The sequence below is a fragment of the Dunckerocampus dactyliophorus genome, chromosome 20 (assembly GCF_027744805.1).
Source record: "Dunckerocampus dactyliophorus isolate RoL2022-P2 chromosome 20, RoL_Ddac_1.1, whole genome shotgun sequence".
In the NCBI taxonomy this organism is placed as follows: Eukaryota; Metazoa; Chordata; class Actinopteri; order Syngnathiformes; family Syngnathidae; genus Dunckerocampus; species Dunckerocampus dactyliophorus.
In genome coordinates, this window is record NC_072838.1 from 14,115 (window position 1) to 20,000 (window position 5,886).

Below are 5,886 nucleotides of genomic sequence, written 5' to 3' on the forward strand. Positions count from 1 at the left end.
CCCCACTAGAGGGAGCGATTGAGCCACATTATAAATAGAGACCAAAACTTACAGGGCGGTCATTTGGATTTGGTCAGGGGAAGAGTAAACTACTCACCTGTAAAAAGAGGACAATGAAAAAACAGAGAAAAGGAAAATATACTCACCTGTTAGAAAATTAGAAAAATGGAAAGGGAAATAGACCCATATAGCAGAAATTAAAAGGAAAAATACTTACCTGTTAGAAAAGGCTAGTAAGCCAGGATTGGAACACCTGTTGGTGGAAAAGGACCAGACCAAAGTATGGACAGTGTTGCTCTGCAGGAAGCTCTTGGTGGTTGTGGGGTCAGAGGCAAGGAAGGCGGTGGCAATATATTAAGCACAAGAAGTGCAACGAGTAGTACTAGGGGGTGCCATGATATTTTCTGTCTGGGGGATGTGTGTTTGGGCTGCCTGAAGAAGACTAAAATAAGTCGAAACGTCGCGAAGCAAATAGAGCCACACACATCGGGGGATTGCACTGCGTAGCCAGAGAGCCGCAGAAGCCAAATGAATGCACTGTGTAGCCAAGAGGGCCACAGAAGCGAAATAATTTCCGCTGAGGACAGCGAAGAGACAGAACGAACGAGGAATAGAATGACACCACATGCACGAAGAGCACTAAAGCCTAATCACGGGAGCACTAGAACAATGTTTGGTTTCATGATGGGGTGGGGGTTTGAACTGGAGGTAGGCCCGTGCTTGTGCCGCTTCCCCGGTTTTTGGGGGGGTGGACTTTTGTTCCAAAAGCCTAGCCTGCCAGTGCCACCTCCGGGGAAGCTCCTGCCCTACTGTTCTTTGTAAATAGTGTTAGGGAAGTTGAAAGCCAATTGGAGCAATAATTCGAACCACAACTGTGAAATATTTGGATTAAGCCTTACCCTAATTTGAAGTCCTAACCTTAATCGTAACCCCAACTGGAACGAGCCCTACCCCTAATTTAAGCCCTAACCTTAACCAGTCGTAACCCTAGGTGAAATTAACCCCAATCAGTGGTAACCCTAAGTGAAATTAGCCCCAACCCTAACCCTAGCCCTAACCCTAGCCCTGGCCCTAACCCTAACCCTAACCCTGGCCCTAACCCTAACCCTAACCCTAACCCTAACCCTAACCCTAACCCTAACCCTAAGGATAAATGCCCCTGATTGGAATAGAAAAAGAACCCTAAATGGTAAGAACCCTAATTTGGAGGCCGGAGGCATACAGAACATGTGCTTTGGGACTTATAACATCAGGTCTTGGAGGATGGAGGCATGCAAAGCACGTGTTTTGGGACTTATACCATCAAGTCGGAGGTTTGGAGGAACCCTAAATTATTAAAGAAATAAAGGCCAAATTGGACAAATTAAAAGGCCAGAAAGTTAGAAATAATGGGGTGGGGTGAAGGGTGGGGGGATGTTTTGGACTGGGAGGGGGGAGTGGGGGTGGGATGGCACGGTGGGATGTGGATGAAGGTGGATGGCAGACCTGATAGGGAGAGAACATTTTTTCAGGAAATGCTGACTTAAGGACCAGCAAGTCAATTGGAGCCCCACTAGAGGGAGCGATTGAGCCACATTATAAATAGAGACCAAAACTTACAGGGCGGTCATTTGGATTTGGTCAGGGGAAGAGTAAACTACTCACCTGTAAAAAGAGGACAATGAAAAAACAGAGAAAAGGAAAATATACTCACCTGTTAGAAAATTAGAAAAATGGAAAGGGAAATAGACCCATATAGCAGAAATTAAAAGGAAAAATACTTACCTGTTAGAAAAGGCTAGTAAGCCAGGATTGGAACACCTGTTGGTGGAAAAGGACCAGACCAAAGTATGGACAGTGTTGCTCTGCAGGAAGCTCTTGGTGGTTGTGGGGTCAGAGGCAAGGAAGGCGGTGGCAATATATTAAGCACAAGAAGTGCAACGAGTAGTACTAGGGGGTGCCATGATATTTTCTGTCTGGGGGATGTGTGTTTGGGCTGCCTGAAGAAGACTAAAATAAGTCGAAACGTCGCGAAGCAAATAGAGCCACACACATCGGGGGATTGCACTGCGTAGCCAGAGAGCCGCAGAAGCCAAATGAATGCACTGTGTAGCCAAGAGGGCCACAGAAGCGAAATAATTTCCGCTGAGGACAGCGAAGAGACAGAACGAACGAGGAATAGAATGACACCACATGCACGAAGAGCACTAAAGCCTAATCACGGGAGCACTAGAACAATGTTTGGTTTCATGATGGGGTGGGGGTTTGAACTGGAGGTAGGCCCGTGCTTGTGCCGCTTCCCCGGTTTTTGGGGGGGTGGACTTTTGTTCCAAAAGCCTAGCCTGCCAGTGCCACCTCCGGGGAAGCTCCTGCCCTACTGTTCTTTGTAAATAGTGTTAGGGAAGTTGAAAGCCAATTGGAGCAATAATTCGAACCACAACTGTGAAATATTTGGATTAAGCCTTACCCTAATTTGAAGTCCTAACCTTAATCGTAACCCCAACTGGAACGAGCCCTACCCCTAATTTAAGCCCTAACCTTAACCAGTCGTAACCCTAGGTGAAATTAACCCCAATCAGTGGTAACCCTAAGTGAAATTAGCCCCAACCCTAACCCTAGCCCTAACCCTAGCCCTGGCCCTAACCCTAACCCTAACCCTGGCCCTAACCCTAGCCCTGGCCCTAACCCTAACCCTAACCCTGGCCCTAACCCTAACCCTAACCCTAACCCTAACCCTAACCCTAAGGATAAATGCCCCTGATTGGAATAGAAAAAGAACCCTAAATGGTAAGAACCCTAATTTGGAGGCCGGAGGCATACAGAACATGTGCTTTGGGACTTATAACATCAGGTCTTGGAGGATGGAGGCATGCAAAGCACGTGTTTTGGGACTTATACCATCAAGTCGGAGGTTTGGAGGAACCCTAAATTATTAAAGAAATAAAGGCCAAATTGGACAAATTAAAAGGCCAGAAAGTTAGAAATAATGGGGTGGGGTGAAGGGTGGGGGGATGTTTTGGACTGGGAGGGGGGAGTGGGGGTGGGATGGCACGGTGGGATGTGGATGAAGGTGGATGGCAGACCTGATAGGGAGAGAACATTTTTTCAGGAAATGCTGACTTAAGGACCAGCAAGTCAATTGGAGCCCCACTAGAGGGAGCGATTGAGCCACATTATAAATAGAGACCAAAACTTACAGGGCGGTCATTTGGATTTGGTCAGGGGAAGAGTAAACTACTCACCTGTAAAAAGAGGACAATGAAAAAACAGAGAAAAGGAAAATATACTCACCTGTTAGAAAATTAGAAAAATGGAAAGGGAAATAGACCCATATAGCAGAAATTAAAAGGAAAAATACTTACCTGTTAGAAAAGGCTAGTAAGCCAGGATTGGAACACCTGTTGGTGGAAAAGGACCAGACCAAAGTATGGACAGTGTTGCTCTGCAGGAAGCTCTTGGTGGTTGTGGGGTCAGAGGCAAGGAAGGCGGTGGCAATATATTAAGCACAAGAAGTGCAACGAGTAGTACTAGGGGGTGCCATGATATTTTCTGTCTGGGGGATGTGTGTTTGGGCTGCCTGAAGAAGACTAAAATAAGTCGAAACGTCGCGAAGCAAATAGAGCCACACACATCGGGGGATTGCACTGCGTAGCCAGAGAGCCGCAGAAGCCAAATGAATGCACTGTGTAGCCAAGAGGGCCACAGAAGCGAAATAATTTCCGCTGAGGACAGCGAAGAGACAGAACGAACGAGGAATAGAATGACACCACATGCACGAAGAGCACTAAAGCCTAATCACGGGAGCACTAGAACAATGTTTGGTTTCATGATGGGGTGGGGGTTTGAACTGGAGGTAGGCCCGTGCTTGTGCCGCTTCCCCGGTTTTTGGGGGGGTGGACTTTTGTTCCAAAAGCCTAGCCTGCCAGTGCCACCTCCGGGGAAGCTCCTGCCCTACTGTTCTTTGTAAATAGTGTTAGGGAAGTTGAAAGCCAATTGGAGCAATAATTCGAACCACAACTGTGAAATATTTGGATTAAGCCTTACCCTAATTTGAAGTCCTAACCTTAATCGTAACCCCAACTGGAACGAGCCCTACCCCTAATTTAAGCCCTAACCTTAACCAGTCGTAACCCTAGGTGAAATTAACCCCAATCAGTGGTAACCCTAAGTGAAATTAGCCCCAACCCTAACCCTAGCCCTAACCCTAGCCCTGGCCCTAACCCTAACCCTAACCCTGGCCCTAACCCTAACCCTAACCCTAACCCTAACCCTAACCCTAACCCTAACCCTAAGGATAAATGCCCCTGATTGGAATAGAAAAAGAACCCTAAATGGTAAGAACCCTAATTTGGAGGCCGGAGGCATACAGAACATGTGCTTTGGGACTTATAACATCAGGTCTTGGAGGATGGAGGCATGCAAAGCACGTGTTTTGGGACTTATACCATCAAGTCGGAGGTTTGGAGGAACCCTAAATTATTAAAGAAATAAAGGCCAAATTGGACAAATTAAAAGGCCAGAAAGTTAGAAATAATGGGGTGGGGTGAAGGGTGGGGGGATGTTTTGGACTGGGAGGGGGGAGTGGGGGTGGGATGGCACGGTGGGATGTGGATGAAGGTGGATGGCAGACCTGATAGGGAGAGAACATTTTTTCAGGAAATGCTGACTTAAGGACCAGCAAGTCAATTGGAGCCCCACTAGAGGGAGCGATTGAGCCACATTATAAATAGAGACCAAAACTTACAGGGCGGTCATTTGGATTTGGTCAGGGGAAGAGTAAACTACTCACCTGTAAAAAGAGGACAATGAAAAAACAGAGAAAAGGAAAATATACTCACCTGTTAGAAAATTAGAAAAATGGAAAGGGAAATAGACCCATATAGCAGAAATTAAAAGGAAAAATACTTACCTGTTAGAAAAGGCTAGTAAGCCAGGATTGGAACACCTGTTGGTGGAAAAGGACCAGACCAAAGTATGGACAGTGTTGCTCTGCAGGAAGCTCTTGGTGGTTGTGGGGTCAGAGGCAAGGAAGGCGGTGGCAATATATTAAGCACAAGAAGTGCAACGAGTAGTACTAGGGGGTGCCATGATATTTTCTGTCTGGGGGATGTGTGTTTGGGCTGCCTGAAGAAGACTAAAATAAGTCGAAACGTCGCGAAGCAAATAGAGCCACACACATCGGGGGATTGCACTGCGTAGCCAGAGAGCCGCAGAAGCCAAATGAATGCACTGTGTAGCCAAGAGGGCCACAGAAGCGAAATAATTTCCGCTGAGGACAGCGAAGAGACAGAACGAACGAGGAATAGAATGACACCACATGCACGAAGAGCACTAAAGCCTAATCACGGGAGCACTAGAACAATGTTTGGTTTCATGATGGGGTGGGGGTTTGAACTGGAGGTAGGCCCGTGCTTGTGCCGCTTCCCCGGTTTTTGGGGGGGTGGACTTTTGTTCCAAAAGCCTAGCCTGCCAGTGCCACCTCCGGGGAAGCTCCTGCCCTACTGTTCTTTGTAAATAGTGTTAGGGAAGTTGAAAGCCAATTGGAGCAATAATTCGAACCACAACTGTGAAATATTTGGATTAAGCCTTACCCTAATTTGAAGTCCTAACCTTAATCGTAACCCCAACTGGAACGAGCCCTACCCCTAATTTAAGCCCTAACCTTAACCAGTCGTAACCCTAGGTGAAATTAACCCCAATCAGTGGTAACCCTAAGTGAAATTAGCCCCAACCCTAACCCTAGCCCTAACCCTAGCCCTGGCCCTAACCCTAACCCTAACCCTGGCCCTAACCCTAACCCTAACCCTAACCCTAACCCTAACCCTAACCCTAACCCTAAGGATAAATGCCCCTGATTGGAATAGAAAAAGAACCCTAAATGGTAAGAACCCTAATTTGGAGGCCGGA